Source organism: Cebus imitator, unplaced genomic scaffold (genome assembly GCF_001604975.1).
Source record: "Cebus imitator isolate Cc_AM_T3 unplaced genomic scaffold, Cebus_imitator-1.0 Scaffold105, whole genome shotgun sequence".
In the NCBI taxonomy this organism is placed as follows: domain Eukaryota; kingdom Metazoa; phylum Chordata; class Mammalia; order Primates; family Cebidae; genus Cebus; species Cebus imitator.
The window spans coordinates 5,665,307-5,684,229 of record NW_016107420.1 but is presented as its reverse complement, the minus strand read 5'-3'; the positions used below and the strand labels follow the sequence as shown (position 1 = coordinate 5,684,229).

The window sequence follows — 18,923 nt, the reverse complement described above, 5'->3', positions numbered from 1 at the left end:
ATTGTTATTGCTCTTCTGGGTCTAGCCACCTAATGGAACTACCAGGCTCTGGGCTGGTACTGGGGAGTATCTGCAGAGTCCTATGATGTGATTTGTTTTCACGCCTCTTAGCCATGGATACCATCACCTGCTCCAGTGGAGGAAGCAGGGGAGTTAAGTAGACTCTGTGTGGGTCCTTGGTTGTAGTTTTGGTTAGTGTGCTGGTTTTCTTGAATGCTGGTTGTGCTAGCAGTGAAGTTGTCATGTGGGCAGACTCAGGACCTCTGATTTCCCAGGATGTTACAGGCAGTGGAATTAGCTGTTGTTTTCTCCTTTCTTGGAACAGGGTTTCTCTTTTACGAGTTGCTGTAATGGCTTGAGTTGGTTGACCTCCAGTCAGGAGGTGATGCTTTCAAGAGAGCATCAGCTGTAGCAATATAGTGGGGATACAATTTTGCCCTGAGGTTGCCTGGATAAGTATTCAAGTTTCTCAGGTAATGGGCAGGGCCATAAAGCTCCCAAGAGATTATGTCTTTTGTCTTTGGCTACCAAGGTAGGTTGAGAAAGACCATCAGGTGGGGGCAGAGTTAGGCATGTCTGAGCTCTGATTCACCTTGGGTGGGGCTTGCTGTGGCTCTCAGTGGGAGATGTGGGGAGGGTTCTCAGGCCACTGAAGTTATGATCCCTGGGGGAGTATGGCTGCCTCTGCTGCATCATACAGGTTGCCAGGAAAGTTGAGGAAAGCCATCATTGACAGGCCTCACCCAGCTCCCATGCAACCAGCAAGGCTGGCCTCACCCCCACCATGCTCCATCAAACAAGATGAGTTTATATCCAGACAGTTGGTGAGCAGGGCTAAGATCTTGCCCTGGGCTACAAAGAAGCAAGCAGGGCTTTCAAGCCCCACCCCTCCCCATGTGCCTCAGATTCTGTGCGTATATGCGCACCTCCCATTCACCCCCTCTACTCTCCAGATTCCCCCAGGAAAATTCATGTTTTGTGGAAATTATTACAAAGTACAGCTGGAAGTTTCCTTCTCCCTGTGGTCCTTCCCCAGTTCCACTGCCAGCCCTCCGCAAAGACCCCTGAGAGATTATCAGAAATGGCTATCCTGGGTCTCCCTGGGGACCAAGAGTGCCTGCAGGGTTATTCTCGCTGCTTCTTCTACTTTTATATTTTGCTTGGCTCTCTAAATTCATTTCAGCTCTAGGTAAGGTTAAATCCTTCTCTTGTGTTCTGGATTTTAGGGTTTCCCCAGTGAGGATGGGTGTTCAGAGGCAGACTTTCCCTCTCTCACACTTCGGGCACTCACAATTTTTTGGCTGTCTCACTGAGTTTGCAGCAGCAAGCTGCTTCTTTCAAAGGATCTGTGAATTATTTCAGTTTTTGTAGTCTGTTCCTGCAGTAGTTCTTGGAGCAAAAGTTCACAATATGAGTCTCCATATGCTCTGTCCATCCAAATGGGAGTTGCAAGTTAGTCATGCCTCTTACCCACCATTCAAAAATATTTTTGACTTTTTAGTATTAGCCATGCTGACTGGTGTGAGATGGTATCTAATTGTGGTTTTGATTTGTATCTCTCTAATGATTCATGATGAAGAACATTTTTTTTTCATGGTTGTTGGCTACTTAAGTCTTTTTTGAGAAGTATCTGTTCATGTCCTTGACCCACTTTTTAATTTGGTTGTTTTTTGCTTGTTGTTTTAAATTTCTTGTAGATTCTGGATTTTAATCTTCTGTCAGATGCACAGTTTGCAAATATTTTCTTCCATTCTGTAGGTTGTCTGTTTAGTCTGTGGCTCATTTCTTTTGCTGTGTAGAAGCTCTTTAGTTTAATTATGTCCCCTTTGTCTATTTTTGATCTTATTGCATTTGCTTTTGGAGTCTTCATTATAAATTCTTTGCCTAGGCCCATATCTAGAAGGGTATTGCCTAAGTTTTCTTTTAGGATTTTTATAGTTTGAGGTCTTGCATTTAAGTCTTCAATCCATCTCAAGTTAATTTTAATATATGGTGAGATGTAGGAGTCCAGTTTCATTCTTCTGAATATGGTTAGGTAGTTTTCTCAGCATCATTTATTGAATAGTATACCGTTTCCCCATTATTTATTTTTGTTGACTTTGTTGGCGATCAGTTGGTTGTAGGTGTGTGGTTTTATTTTGGGGGTCTCTATTCTGTTTCGTTGGTCTACATATCTATTTTAGTGCTAATACTATGCTGTTTTGGTTACTGTAGCCTTGTAATATAAAGTCAAGTAGTGTGATGCCTCCAGCTTTATTCTTTTTGCTTAAGATTGCCTTGCCTACTCATGCTCGTTTTTGGTTCCATGTGAATTTTAGAATAGTTTTTTCTAATTCTGTGAAAAATGATGTTGGTAATTTAATAGGAATAGCATTGAATCTGTAGATTGGCCAGTATGGAATTTTTAATGATATTGATTCTTCCAACTTATAATCGTAGAATGATTTTTTATTTGTTTGTATCATCTATAATTTCTTTCAACAGTGTTTCATAGTTCTCTTCATAGAGATATTTTACCTTCTTGGTTAGATGTATTGCTAGGGATTTTTTGTGTGTGTGCCTATTGTAAATGGGATTACATTCTTGATTTGGCTCTCAGCTTCAACATTATTGGTGTATAGAAATGTATTTTTTGTACATTGATTTTTGTATCCCGAGACTGCTGATGTTATTTATTATTTCTAGGAATTTTTTGGTGGAATTGTGAGGATTTTCTAGGTATAGAATTATATTGTCAGTGAAGAAAGATTATTTGACTTCCTCTTTTCCTGTTTGAATGTCTTTTCTTTCTCTTGCCTGATTTCTTTTGCTAGTACTTCCAGTACTATGTTGAATAGGAGTGGTGAGAGTGGACTTGTCTGGTTCCAGTTATTAGGAAAAAAAAAGCTTCCAGCTTTTGCCCATTCAGTATCATGTTGGCTGTGGGCTTGTCATAGATGGCTCTTATCATTTAAGATATGTTCCTTTGGTGCCTGGTTTGTTGAGAGTTTTTATTGTAAAGGAATGCTGGATTTTATTGAAGGCTTTTTCTGTGTCAAATGAGATGTTTATATGGTTTTTGTTTTCATGTAGCAAATCACATTTATTAATTTGCACATGTTGAACTCTCCTTGCATTCCAAAAATAAAGCCTATTTGATTGTGGAGAATTAACTTTTTGATGTGTCACTGGATTCAGTTTGCTAGTATTTTGTTGAGGATTTTTGCATCTCTGTTCATCAGGGATATTGGCCTGTAGTTTTGTTTTTGGTTGTGTCTTTGCCAGATTTTAGTATCAGGATGATACTGGTTTCATAGAATGAGTTAGGGAAGAATCCCTCCTTCTGATTTTTTGGAATAGTTTCTATAGGATTGGTACCAGTTTTTCTTCATACATGTGGTAGAATTACCCTGTGAATCCACATGGTCCAGGGCTTTATATTGGTTGTTAAGTTTTTAATTACTGATTCAATTTCATTACTTGTTGGTCAGCTTAGGATTTCTTTTTCTTACTGGTTCAATTTTGAGAGGTTATGTGTTTCCAGGAATTCATTTTTCTCTAGCTTTTCTAGTTTGTGTGCATACAGATGTTCATAGTCATCTCTAAGGATCTTTTGTATTTCTGTGGGATTGGTTGTGATGTCACCTTTGTTAGTTCTCATTTTGCTTATTTGGATTGTCTCTCTCTTTTTCTTTCTTTCTTTTTATTTTTTTGAGATGGAGTTTTACTCTTGTTGCCCAGGCCGGAGTACAATGGTGCGATCTTGGCTCACCGCAACCTCCGCCTCCTGGGTGCAAGGGTTCAAGTGATTCTCCTGCCTCCTCAGTAGCTGGGATTACAGGCATGCACCATGATGCCTGGCTGATTTTTCTAATTTTTTAGTAGAGATGGGGTTTCACTATGTTGGTCAGGCTGGTCTTGAACTCCTGACCTTGTGATCCACCCACCTTGGCCTCCAAAGTGCTGAGATTATAGGCTGAGCCACCACGCCTAGCCTCTTTTTCTTTATTAATGTAGCTAACAGTCTGTGAATCTTGCTGATCCTTTCAAAGAACCAACTTTTTATATCTTGATTCTTTGTATGATTTCTTGGTCTCAATTTCATTTAGTTCTGCTTTGATTTTTTATTTTTTCTGCTAGCTTTGGGTTTAGTTTATTCCTGTTTTTCTAATTTCTTCAGGTGTGAGAATAGGTTGTTAATCTGTAATCTTTCTATCATCCTGATGTTGTCATTTAGCACTATAAGCTTTCCTCTTAACATTGCTTTTACCACATCCAGAGGTTTTAGTCTTTTGTGTCTCTATTTTTATTTTCATTTCTTTCAAAACATTTTAAAAATTTCTGCCTTTAGTTTGTTGAAAAAAATTTTTTTTTTGAGATGGAGTTTCAGTCTTGTTGCCCAGGCTGGAGTACAATGGCCCAATCTTAGCTCACCACAACCACTGCCTCCTGGGTTCAAATGATTCTTTTGCCTCAGCCTCCCAAATAGCTGGGATTACAGGCACGTGCCATCATGCCCAGCTAATTTTGTATTTTTAGTAGAGACGGGGTTTTTCCATGTTGGTCAGGCTGGTCTTGAACTTCTGATCTCGGATGATCTGCCCGCCTTGGCCTCCCAAAGTGCTGGGATTACAGGAGTGAGCCACTGTCCCTGGCCCTTTAGTTTGTTTTTTATCCTCCAAATAATTCAAGAGCATGTTTTCAGTTCCCATGTGTTCATGTACCTTTGAGAGTTCCTCTTGGTATTGATTTCTTTTTTTTAAATTTTTTTATTTAAGACCTTTATTAACAGGTGCTTGCAGTTTGTTGACTTTTTTGAAAAAATCAAGTTGTAAACTTTTATTACAAATTAAAAATGAAGTTCTTAAAAATCTCAACTTGACCAGATATGAAACAATTTGAAAACCTTTAAAGGTGTATTGAGAAAAACCAGGCTTTTTAAAAAAACACGTTGGTTATTACCAAAAAGAGACATCTTTGGGTAAAAATAATAAAAACCCCATGCTGCATAGATAATGCAGATAGTTCTATTTATCTGGTCAACAGGCAAAAAGCAAGCACTTAAGGTCTTCAGCTCCAATCTTTTGTTCATTTCTTATTACTGGAATTCCTTATTTCTTCTTGTTGGATGACTAAACCGGATGATGGGAGAGATGGTAAGCTGGCATTTACTCAGCCCCGCCCTGCTTAGCCTCGGGAGCGGACCAATTCTCAGCTGGTGGATCGGCTGCTTTCATCTCTTTGCCATTTTGTAGTTTAGGGCTTTCTGGGCGTCTGTGTCGGTAATTGAAGTTGCGGCGGTACCAACGTTGAGGTGGCTGCTGACCTTGGGTCTCATCTCCTTGATTTTCTTTATCCTCTTCATCGCCCTCCTCTCTAGACTGTCTTTGGCGAGGAGGGCCCCTGCGGAATCGTGGTCTATATCCCCGATACATATTCTGCCTGACTGGTCTGCCTTGTTCTCCTGCACCCTGGTTGTCAGCACCCTCCATCACTTCTCTCTGCACAGGAGGGTTGGAATATTGTGGTCGACGCCCATAGGGTCGCCACATGTAGTAAGGTGGGAACCTTCGCCTGCAGTAGGGCCGGCCTTGTTGGGCCTGGCCTTCGGGAGCACTCTCTGATCCCTCATTTTTTTCCCCCCACACACTATTCTGGTAATTTTGCTGGTAATTGCATGGAGGACCCCTACGACATGGATAGGGTCTGTAATGTTTAAGGTCTGCTGCGTATTTACTGCCTTGAACTGGAACACCACCAGGACCTGTATCATTTGCTGCCTCTGCACCCTTTTCTCCTTCAACAACATCAAACTCCACAGTCTCTCCATCTCCTACACTGCCAAGGTACTTCCTGGGGTTATTCTTCTTTATGGCAGTCTGGTGTACAAAGACATCTTACTTGGTGTCATTCCTGTTGATGAAACCATATCCGTTCCTTACATTGAACCATTTTACTATTCCCAAAACCTTTGTTGTGATGATTTTATTGTCCCTGCCGGCAGGCGCCGCCGATGTGACACCGCCTGGGCCACGGCTCCCTGCGCTGCTGCCCGTAGTGCCGGGCTTGGTGTCCGTGGCGCTGAGGGCAGGGGCGGCGAGGGGATGACGGCGGGTGGCGGGCGGGTGGCGGGTGGCTGCTGGGTCTCGGCCTCCCTGCTCATGGTTGCGGTGATGGTGACTGGGGCCGGCTGAGGCAGCTACAGCTCCTCCTGGAATGTGATGGTAACTAGGCCGTTGGTGGCCATGGGGCTTCTCAAGGCTCTCTGGGGTCCGTTCTCTGCTCCCGCTACCGATCGAACTCGGGATTGATTTCTACTTTCATTCTACTGTGGTCCAAGAAGATGGTTAGTATGATTACAGTTTTTAAAAATTTGTTAAGACTTGCTTTATGATGAGCAGCTGGCCAATATTAGAGTATGTTCTGTGTGCAGATGAGAGAATGCATATTCTGTAGTTGTTGGGTAGAGTATTCTGTCTATTAGGTCTAATTGTTCAAGTGTTATATTTAAGTCCAGAATTTCTTTTTAGCTTTCTGCCTCAATAATCTGTCTAATGCTGCTGGTGGAGTGTTGAAGTTCTCCACTAATATTGTGTGGCTGTCAAATACTTTTCTTAGGTCTAGAAGTAATTATTTTTAAAATCTGGGTGCATTCATGTTGGGTTCATAGATATCTAGGATAGTTAAGTCTTTTTGTTGATTTGAAGCCTTTATTATTATGTAATGCCTTCTTTGTCCTTTTTTACTGTTGTTGGTTTAGGGTCTGTTTTATCTGATGCAAGAATAGTGATTTCTGCTCTTTTTTGTTTTCCATTTACATGATAGATCTTTCTCCATCTTTGAGAGTATGGGTGTCATTACATGTGAGATAGGTCTCTTGAAAGACCGTAGAAAGATGGGCCTTTTTTAAATCCAATTTTCTACTCTGCGTCTTTTAAGTGGAGTGTGTAGGCCATTTATGTTCAAGGTTAATATAGATATGTGAGGGTTTTTTTCCTGTCATATTATTGTTAGCTAGTTGCTTTGTAGTCTTGATTGTGTAGCTGTTTTTATGGAGTTAATGGTCTGTATGCTTGTGTTTGCTTTTGGGGTGGCAAGTATTGTTCTTTAATTTCTATGGTTAGAACTCCCTAAGTATCTCTTTCAGGGCCCAACTGGTGGTGATAAATTTCCCTAGCAATTGCTTATCTGGGAAATACTTTATTTCTCCTTTGTTTATGAAGCTTAGTTTGGCAGTATATGAAATTCTATGCTGGCATTTTTTTTAAGAATACTAAAAATGAGTCCCCAGTTTCTTCTGGCTTATAATGTTTTTGCTGAGAAGTCTGCTATTAGTCTGATGGGTTTCCTTTATAGGTAATATGAGCCATATAATCCTTTTCTCTAGCTGCCTTTTAAGACTTTTTCTTTCATTTTGACTTTGGACAGCCTGATGACTATCTGCCTTGGGGATGGTCATCTTCGATAATACCTCACAGAAGTTCTCTGGATTTCTTGTATCTGCATGCCAACCTCTCTAGCAAGATTGGGGAAATTTTCCTGAATTATATCCTCAAATATGTTTTCCAAGTTGCTTACTTTCTCTTCTTCTCTCTCAGGAATGCCAATATATAATAGATTTGATCACTTTACATAATCCCACGATTATTAAAGTCTTTGTTTTACATTTTGATTCTTTTTAAACAAATTTTTGCCTGACTAGTTTGAGTCAAAGGACCAGTCTTCAGGCTCTGAAATTCTCTCTTCGGCTTGGTCTAGTCTGTTGTTAATGCTGCCAATTGTGTTTTAAAATTGCTGAAGCAACATTTTCAATCCCATAAGGTTTTGTTTGGTTCTTTCATAATATAGCTATGTTGTCTTCTAAATCTTGGATTATTTTTCTGGCTTCTTTGTGTTATATTTCAACTTTATCTCAGATCTCATTGAGTTTCTTTGCCACCCATATTCTGAATTCTGTATCTGTCATTTCAGACATTTCATTCTGGTTTGGACCCATTGCTTGGGAGCTAGTGGAATCTTTTGGGGATGATGAAATACTCTGGCTGTTTTTATTGCCTGAGTACTTGCACTAATTCCTTCTCATCTGAGATTGCAGATGCTCCTCCTCCTCCTCCCTTTTTCTTCTTCTTCTTTTTCTTCTTCTCCTCCTCCTCATCCTCCCTTCTTCTTCTTTTTCTTCCTCTTCTTCTTCTCCTCCTCCCTTCTTCTTCTTTTTCTTCTTTTCTTCCTTCCTCCTCCTCCTTCCTCCTCTTTCTCCTCCTTCTTCCTCCTCCTTCTCCTCCTCCTCCTCCTCCTCCCTCCTTCTTCTTTTTCTTCTTCTTCTTCCTCCTCCTCCTTCTTTTTGAATTTGCTGTTGTTTCAATGGTGCTCCTTAATTTTTTATTCTTTTTTCCCTTGGGTTTATGGTTATGGTATTTATCATATATATAATTGATTGGCTGCTTTTTTGGGTGCTTTAAGGGCTCTAGCTCTGTACAGGTTTCTTGGTTGCAGATAGGTTCATGCAGTGGCTTTCCAGACGTGGCTTGTTGTAGCAATGCAATTTTCTTTGGTGATGCAATTCAGGCTGCAGTCTGGTAGATGGAGCTTAAGAGTAAGAGCCAGCAGGTAAAGATGGGAGCAGAGGCAACAGAGAAGCACAAAAATTACTCACTCCCAGTGCACATTAGCTTTCTGTGGAGGTGGAGCTACTAGAAAAGCCTGAGAAGCAGACTCTTTCAGCTCATGCTCCCTATGCTCTGATGGGAACAGTTGCTGCTGAGTCTGTGACAGTGCACTGAGGAAGAGGTGGGGGCTCAGGGAAGATTCCTCTCCATATCTGTTCATGGGCTATGGTGGTGCTGCCTCCAGTGTCTGGTGCTGTGCTTGTGTTTCTTTTGACCCAAGGGGATCTTTTGTGGGCTGTGCTCTCTCCTCCCTTAGGGGTAGTCTACACTAAAGGTTAGTTCTCCTGAGGAGTGGGGTCTGTCTCCCTTCTGCTCCTTGTAGTTGGTAGGGCCCTGTCCCCCAACTGACCAAGGGAGAAGGCTGGGGGACTCAGCAATGACACACTCAGACTGGTTCCAGATCACAAAGCTGTCTCTCCTGCAAGTCTTGCAGCCTGGGAGAAACCTAGACTTCAGCAACTCTCCTCCCGTTCCTGTCCTACAACAGGAGAAAGCCTAATTCAGTGCCTACTGCGGGGGCATTCTCCACACTTCCCACTTAATTCTGGCTGTGTGGATCCTCTCCCAGTTCTAGAGCAAGTGCTGGAAACTCTGGCCCAAGACTACAATGAATGCTGTGGCTGCCATTGCCAGGTCACGAAACAACATCTCTAAACTCCCCAAATGGTGCCAGATATGGGCTTGTGACTGGAGAGGGTGGGACCCCTCTCAGGTGAGCACCATGAGCAAAAAGCTGTGGGGAGGGCAGTCCACTCAATTCTCAGTCTCACAACAGCCTGTAGCAAGGCATTGGGTATTGTCATAGATATGCATAGGGGAGCCTGGCTTGCCTGCCCCTCCTTGGCTGGGTGGTGACAACAAGTATTAAAAAATACTTGTTGATGCAAAGTACTTTTCCTATACTATCATACTTAAATCATACAACACTTGAGTACAGAGAGGTCAAGTAGCTTGACTAAGATTGCAGCTAATATGTGATAAAGTCAACCCAGTTCCTCAGACTTGGGACCCGAACCACTTCCCTTCCCCTTGAACATATTGTTTGTATAAGTTCTCATCACCAGGAACTTCTTGTAGGAAACCCATATCCCACTTGCTATAGTATGAACCTATTTCTTTTTGTTCTGTCCTCAGTTAATTAAAAGGAAAAATAATCATCCCCTAATTAGAGGTTTATTCTAAAGTGGTAGGTTTACCTCATATAGTGTTAGGATAATAAGGCTCTAAGTAGAAAGCACTGAAAGAGGCCAGTACGTTTTCAAAGAGGCTTTAATCATGTGATCACACTTCTCATTTCCAAGCAAAGTATGTGTACATGTGAGTGTTTGAGGCTGACATGATAGCCCTGTGATTGTTCCTTCTTCCACTTCTATCCAACATGCAGAACATTTTCAACCGAAATTATAAAACTATAGTAAAGGATGTAAAAGTGTAAATTTGGGTGCTCACAAATCATAAGCTCCTGGAAGAAATATCGTATGTTTTCTATTTCTGTTCTGCTCATGGATTACCCACATGTCACCTTTTCTCCACCCTGTCCTCGATGATGTATGCTTTCTTAGGCTGAGCTCTGAGAATGAGGTGTGTGGATTGAAATTGTATTGGGACTCTGGCCTGGCCTAGAAAAACGTGCAAGAGTGAATGTCAATGTTGTGGTTGGGGCTCAGTTTGGTTGGAGAGGAAATAGCTGACTAATGCAAAGAAACAAAGGCAAATCCTGGAACAGGCAGGCTTGGGAAGCAGGGAGCCCCTTAACCCAGAGGTAGGAGAGAAAAGTCTTGATTTAAATGTTTGAAAAACAGACTGAAAATAAATCAGTCTCTTTTATTAGTATACAGCCTAAATTTACACTTCTAATGCCACCATCAAAGAATGACATGTTGGTTCTAAAGGGCTGGAGTCTTTAGTTGGCTCGGTATCCAGTGAGGGAGATGTCTCTTTTGGGCAGACATCCCTGGTATATTGTCTGTGGATAATGCTGCACCTTCCAAGTGGTTTACATCTTTCTGAGGAGCTCAGGTTTTTATTCCACCTTAACTTGGAGTAGGTATATTATTTGGGATCCTTGTGCTTCTCTTCACTATAGTTTTTCTCCTTGGGAATTTTGCAGTCCCTGGAAAGAGATTTGGCTTGGCTTTGCCCAGGCTTCTCCATGGAGAAACTATGATATGCCTTGATGGTCATTTCTCTGAATCAACATATTTTATGTCATAATTGGCTTTGTGGGTTTCAGAAACGGGACATCACCAGTTTTTTTGAAATTAGAATGTCAGGTCATACCTGATGGAGAAAATATCAGAAATATAACCACTAATGTAGAAATTACTTCATAGTGAATGTTGGTCGATGGAGTCATTAATTGCATTAAACAGGTATTTATTGAATGCCTGATACTAGGAACTGGAGTTATGAGAAAAAATAAGATGTTTTCTGTTTTCTTCAGAGGCCCACAGGAGCTGAGGAGGCAGCCAATTTCCTGTAGAAAGCATGTTAGGTACCATGGACATTTTGCTTTGCGTTAGGATACTATTTCAGTACAATGCTGCAGCCAAAGGTCTCTCTAACCAATATTGTCCTCTAAACAGGAGTATTTTTCATGAACAATCTGATATGTTAGCCAAGGTTATGTTTGTTCCTTTGGATTACCCATTTCACAGAGTGTAGCTGTTTTGATCTATGTCAAAAAGAACCTATGTGACCTACATCTCAAAAGACATTAAAATAGCTTGGCTTGTGTTCCCCATGCAGGCTTAGAAGCCCTGCAAATACTGCATATTGTTAAGTTTGAAATGCTAAAGAGAACATTTTCAGTATACAATTTAATCAGCCAATCTTAATTTAAATACATAAGCTATTGTACAGTTTTAGACTTCTTTTCTGGGAAAAATAAAATCCTACTTTTTATTAATTACCATGATAATTTTTTCAAAGGTGACCAGAGAATTGTTTTAGGATAGCTCCTATATAATATGGTTTCCAGAGTAAGTATTTACTTGGAGATATGAGAGCTTCCAATTTCTTATTGGAAGCTCAAATGAGAATTCAAAGTTTGTATGTGTGTGGTAGTGATGGTGGGGGCACTCATTACTTTCCAATACATCAGTATAACCCCTTATTCTTACTCATTATTATTCACTTGGTTCCTCTTATAATATGAATAGAAGGAGAAAAACATTTATAGATCACTTAAAACATTTTATGAGAAGAAAGGGAACAAATTAGCCCATTTGAATCACTAGCTTTGCAGAGGAGAAAGAGCAGAAGATATATTTAATCTTTCATCAAAGACTTTATTTGAAATTACTAATATACAGTTCCACTCAGAACAGTGCTAAATGAGTTATTAGAACATTTAAACAAGATCATCATTGTTTTTATTAGCAGCATTATTCCTTACTCCTTTTGTTAGAAAAACATCCTGCAGTGTGTGCAGATCTGTTTAATTGCAATGCTTTTACATTTTCTTTCAAATGTAGTTGACTTATTTTATAAATATTTCAAGTACATAATTGCTATTTTGCTTTAATGAAATCACAAATGTATTTAGATAATCTAAGAGGTTAGAATGCATAGCTCTTGTGTCAGGTTTATAGAAGAGGTAACAATGACTTATTGACTTTATTGACTATGATCCTGAGGGAGAGTCTTTCACCTTATGACCCTCCTTTGTAGGAAACACCTGTGGCATCGAACACACCTGGGCTTCAAGCCCAGCTCTTTAACTTACTACAGTAGTTGGTATGATCTCAGGTAAGTTCTTTATCTTCTTTGAGGTTCCAGAATGTTCTGTAGATTTTATTAAGTATAATCATATGAACTTGCCAGACTGATATGAGGATAAATAGATAATAAAGTACCTAACAGAGGGCCAGGCAAATAGTATGTACTCAGTAAATGTTAATTTCTTTTCTTGTCAGCTCCATTTGATTGATAGAGGAGACTTGCTAAAGAGATTCTTGAGGTTTTGATCCCAGTTGTCAGTAGAGATCCATCTTCTTTTTTTTATTACTGAAGTTAAGAACTTTAGATTTAATGCAGGACTATCCCTTATATGTGCTGTGCAAGAAAAAAAAAACATGTCTTTAGTCATATCCATCCTGTCTTTGTGGTTCAACAGTGATCACAATAGCAAACGTGATGATCTGGAATAGAGAAAAGTGGAACAGATGTAGAATTTGGGGCTTGGCTAAGGCTGCTGGGAAATTTGCATTAGGTGGCTTAGCTGAGAATCCAGAAAATCAGGTGTTTTTGTAAGGATATGGCCTGGGGTGGTGGTGGTGGTGGTGGTGGCAGTGGCATGGGGTGGTCCAGGAGGACCACAGGGCACAGTACTTTTACTGGGGTAGAGGCAGATGTGTACATCTACAAAGGATCTATTACAGAGGCAGTGATCACTATTTGCTCCTAGAAAATATCTAGGAAATTATCCATGTTCTTATCACTTAATCCTGCAACTTTGAGTCCACACAATGCTCATTGACACGTTGAAATGAAACCGGTTGCTTCAGTTAATGACGCAATCTGGTCATCACTTCCCATATAGGCACATCTTTCTTAAGGCCTCATGATGGAGAAGATGGGTTGGCATGATCTTGTGGCTTTCACGTGATGCTGTCCTTGGGGGGCACAGGAATAACCTTGCCTTGAATGAGTGATGTTGAAAATGTTCAATGTGCAATGCATTCCCTGGTAATGTTGCCCAGAGAATGATTAGAAAGTACTTTATGTGGTTGTTATTTGTCCTATGCTACTTCTCTGGGCAAATTTCCATTCTACCTTAGAGATATGTTGGAAACAGAGGCAGCAAGGCCAAATCTTGACTGTCCATCATTCATTTCTGAGATTTGGAGAAACCAAAGGCTGACCTGGGCATTTCTGCTCATTCCAGGATGGGCTTAGAGAATCATCAGGCCTTCCTCAGAAGCGAAGCCTTTTCTGTACTTCTCACAGAGCCTGGAGTGGTATCTTTATCATAAAACAGTTGCTCACTGTGGATCAACTCATTGGATGAACAAAAGTTTTTCTGAGACAGGCCTTTTTTATGTTTGCCACTTATATTTGTGAATAGCTGTGCTTTCCATTGTCATCATCATCAATATCATTGTAATTGTCATTAACAGGAAACATCTGTGAGGCAATAGCCAAGGTGTTATGCCAAAAAAAAAATAATAATAAAATAGAGACACAATTAAAATAGAACTTCCCAGGGCAATGATCAAGTCTTTTTTTGTTAACTTTTATTTTAAGTTTAGGGGTACATGTGCAAGATGTGCAGGTTTGTTTCATAGGTAAATGTGTGTCATGGGGGCTATTTCCTCAATCAGGTATTAAGCCTAGTATCCATTAGTTATTTTTTCTGACTCTCACCCTCCACCCTCCAATAGGCCTCAGTGTGTGTTGTTCCCCTCTATGTGTCCATGTGTTCTCATCATTTAGCTCCCACTTATAAGTGAGAACATGTGGTATTTGTTTTTCTGTTCTTGTGTTAGTTTGCTAAGGATAATAGCCTCTACCTGCATCCATGTCCCTGCAAAGGATATGATCTTGTTCTTTTCTGTGTCTGCATAGTATTCCATGGTGTATATGTACCACATTTTCTTTATTCAGTCTATCATTGATGGGTATTTAGGTTGATTCCATGCCTTTGCTATTGTGAGTAGTGCTACAATGAACATACACATGCATGTGTCTTTATAATAGAACAATTTGTATTTCTTTGTGTATATACCCAGTAATGGAATTGCTGGGCTGAATGGTATTTCTGTCTTTAGGTGTATGAGGAATCACCACACTGTCTTCCACAATGGTTGAACTAATTTACACTCCCACCAACAGGGTATATGCGTTCCTTTTTCTCCATAATCTCTCCAGCACCTATTATTTTTTGACTTTTTGATAATAGCCATTCTGACTGCTGTGAGATGGTATCTCACTGTGGTTTTGATTTGCATTTCCCTGATGATCAGCATGTTGAGTTTTTTTTCCATATGCCTATTGGCCACATGTTGGGAAAAGCGTCAAAGGAGAAAGGACTTACAGAGTGCCTACAAAAATTGGTTATGAGTAACATGTAAACAAGGAACAACAAACTGCGGAAGGCTGCAGGAGGCCTCTGAGGAGGAAGGCCTCTCCATGCCTCATGTTCTGGTGCAGCGTGACCTAGGTTCTGTTACCATAAGCATTGTGAAGAAGGATGTAAAAGCCCTTCGTAGCACTATGACGTAGCCAGATTTGTAGGCTCCTTGTAAGGTCCATTTTCTACCAGGTGTACGTAGTTAATAAGCTAGAGATAACCACATGTTCTTGTTTGGTGAAACTCCCAAACCACCACTGTTATCAATCCTTAGGATGACATACCAGTTCCGGCTCACTGATTCACTTCTGGCTCACTGATTCATTCCACCATCACTCCACCCCTACCCTGTAGATCAAAGTGATTGTAATCAATAAATAGTGTGGATGATCAGAGCTCGGGGCCTTCACTGTCACCTCCAGAGTAATAAAGTGATGGCCCCCTGGTCCGCTTTTTCTCTTAATCTGTCTTTTTCTCATTCCTTTGTCGTCACTGAGCTTGGGGTACCCACGGGTGATGTAGGGCTGGCTCCCTACATTCTGGTGCCCAGGATGGGGCTCATGGATCCCTACATTCTGGTACACCAACATGTGGGGCTCATGGATTCCCTACAGCTACATGTATGTCTTTTTTTGAGACGTGTCTGTTCGTGTCCTTTTCCCCCTTTTTAATGGGGTTGTTTGTTTTTTGCTTGTAAATTTAAGTTCGTTGTAGAGGCTGGATGATAAAATTTTGTCAGATGGATAGTTGGCAAAAATTTTCATCCATTCTGTAGGTTGTCTGTTTACTATGTTGATAGTTTCTTTTGCCGTGCAGAAGCTCTTTAGTATAATTAGATTCTATTTGTCAATTTTTGCTTTTGTTGCAATTGCTTTTGGCATCTTTATCATGAAATCTGTCTGTGCCTACGTCCTGAATGGTATTACCTAGGTTGTCTTTCAGAGTTTTTATAGTTTTGGGTTTTACACTGAAGTCTTTAATCCATCTTGAGCTAATTTTTTATATAGACCAAATCTTAAATGACTTTTTATTTCTAGAGCTTAGCCCAGTGCCTGTGCTTAGTACTGGCACAATAAGTTGTTGAATGATGACACCTGAAAAAGTGAATGTGTATGATAAGAACAGATTGATAAAAGAGCTACAATAGCTAAAGAGCTATATCTTACACCCCATTTTCCCTTTCCTTTGATCAAACCACCTCCCCAGCACCTCCCAACCCACATCTGAAATAACTCTATTTTTCTTTCATTTGAGAAAGGAGTGTATATTGTATCTCAATGCTGTTACTTGGATATATTAAGGGAGTCATAGCATATAGTGCTGCTGTAATGTTAGGATTCTGGCTGCCTTGAAATTTAAGAGAAGAATTCTTTCTAATACTAGAAACAGATCAATATTGAGCTCCTGCTCTTTCTCTGTGCCCAGAACACCCACAGAAGTCAGGAGGACCTGGGAGTGTGTGGGAACAGCGGAATGGAGGCCTTTGTCTGTTAATTTGAGTTTCATTCTGTCTTTTCATTCCAAAGGTGATTCTGAAAAATAAATGCATTTATAAGGCTATTAATAACCATATTTTCCTCATGATCATTATGATTAAGTCATTGGTACTGCTAGGTGCCTGCTGCTCCCATCACAAAGCCCCGAACAATTTGCTTTATCATTTGACTACACTGAGTTACTCTGTGTCAGAGGAGTTGCTGCCGATTTTTTTCTTCTCCTGTCAGTAGATTTAAATTAACACTGGAAACAGAGAATAAAGTTTAAAATAATATTCTAAATCATAAAAGCCTTTCTTCAGTTAAGGAACAATAAGTCAGCTTTCCTTTTATTAGACTATTTCCAAGAAAAGTTTTTTGGTTAAAATGTCACAGCTGGGTTTTGTCACATTTTTTCTTCTTCCATCCTGAGTGTCTCATGATCCAGTCGTTCACTGAAGCCTGCAATCCCTGAGTATTTTCATTCTCCTCATTGTATTTACTGCAAAAATGTTCTGCGTTTTCATGAGTTAACTCCCCCGACCCCAGTATTCCAGTTTATGCTTTGCAGCGTCATGGAGCAGATCAGAGTACAGACCCTGCAGAAAGACGCCCAGTTTGAGTCCCAGCTCTGCCCATCTACTCACTGTGAGATTACCAGCTTCACCAAACCTTTCTTCCTATGAAAATTAGAATCATAATAGTATTTACCTTCTCGGTTGGTGATGAAGAGCCAAACTTTCTGGAATACTGGCAGTGCTCAATAGATGGTAGTTTTATTATTGTGAGAATGAGAAAAGCAGTTCCCAACATCCAGCAGCTGGACGGACGGCAAGAATTCTTGGTGTTCTTCTGTTGAAATAAACATTTTCTCAGAATATCAACATCAGACAAGGCCACTCTGTGATCATGAAGGGTGAAGAAAAAAACCAAGACCATTGTGTAATTCTGTTTCGACACAGATAAATTATGGACACTTGTCCAACACACAAAACTGACCTAACATCCGTTTATTATGGCTAATATGGTGTGACTGCAGATTTTTTAAAAACTAATTATGGCTGTAGCCTGGTTCTGTTCAACCCTCTTTCCACATAAGATTTATTACGATACTTAGTCATAGAAGTACTCTTGCTTCCTGATAGTATCCAATACACAGCGAAGTCCACTTCCTTAAACCCTCCTTAAAATCACCCAACAGGACCGACATTCCACACTAAGTCCTTTCTAATACCTTCTTACTGAGACACCCATGGTTCCTCACTGTGGGTGTTCTCTCTTGCCGCAGCACATAATTCAACTACATGTATATTTCTGGTAGTCTCTGTCTGCAGGGCATTGACAATTACTCCTTTTGATAACCAGAAGTAACAGAATTTAAAGGCATATAGCATGGAAAGGACATTTTGTGACCTTGTATGAGCTATTTAATGTCTCTGCTGATTTTCCCACTTGTTAAAATTAGGGGACGGGGCTCATGCATTCTATGGCTCTTTTTAGCACGAACATGCTATGGGTATCTGTGTCAGATACTTACCAACATTAAAAGTGCTGTGGGACAGAAATATTTAACACGGGAATGTCCTCAGATTCTGATTTTTCCTAGACTGTGAAAGAAAATCCCATAATTCCAAATTCAGTTTTCTCCCTCCTCCCACCTCTTCCTGAAAAGGAGCCCTTTCTTCCTGGGAGATGGGCTAATATGCTGAGAGTAGAGGAAGGAGAAGAAGGAAAGAAAGCCACACAGGCTGGGAATGGAGAAGGGGATTTTCTGGGGATCACAGAGACTGGTAGAGACATGGAAACATCAGAGAGAAGTGGCTGAGAAGAAACAGGGAAAAAATGCATTGTGTACATCATTTATTTGTATCCCTTTTATTGCCTTTAAAAAGTAGCAAGTTAATAATAGGATTGATTGTTGAGTAATTTGGGTTGTTGAATTGTGCATCCTGAAGAGAATGCTAATCAAGAATTGAACCTGCGAGTTTATAGGATTTGGGGAATACATTGGTTATATAGTCAGAAAACCCACTAACGAAGGCCTGTTTCTCCTGGAGAGCTTGCCACTTTATAGTTAATAAAGGGAAGAAGCAGCTTCTTTTTCAAACATTTACATGATTTAACCTTACACAGCTTCTCCTGATCTCCATTTGGAAGGACCCGTAGAGTCCAGCCCCCGTGTGGGTGATAGTGAGAATGTGCTTACATGGAGCTGGGTGAGAGAGACAGAAATCAGTGCCACTAGTTGAAAGGTTCATGAGGCTTAGTTAATTAAAGCTTTTAATTTGCATGGGAACCCAAAGAAGCTAATCTTTGTCAGATCCAAACAGTAAGATGATCAGTCATTCTGGTTTTCCCATGATGATGAAGTTTGCTGAGATGGAGAACTTCCAGTGCTAAAACCAGGACATTCTTAGCAAACTGAGATCAACTTAGCATTCCTCTTCCTCACAGCCTCAAGTTTTCTTCCGTTTAAAATTCTGTTACAGACTGAGTGCTTCTTTCTCACATGTTTCGTGTGCATCAGATCGCTGCTTAACAATGGGGTCCTAGAACTGGAAGGGATGCTTAGATGTCATAAGGTCGTCCGCTGCCTCCAGCAGCTTTCATTCAGCTTGGCTGTTTAAATCGTCTGATCCTAAAAAAACGACATGCTGGGAGAGTCCACAGATAGTGGACAGTCTGACACTCAGTCTAGCATTTTATAATCCTTACTATTTGCTATTTGGA

At 40.5% G+C, this 18,923-nt stretch overlaps 1 pseudogene across 1 annotated transcript; it reads right to left on the bottom strand.

The window, feature by feature from the left end:
* Nucleotides 1-4,748: 4,748 nt before the first annotated feature.
* On the bottom strand, nucleotides 4,749-6,185 carry LOC108310595 (annotated as a pseudogene). The gene has a single exon (XR_001827826.1). The product of XR_001827826.1 is annotated as a Y-box-binding protein 1-like (transcript).
* Nucleotides 6,186-18,923: the final 12,738 nt, after the last annotated feature.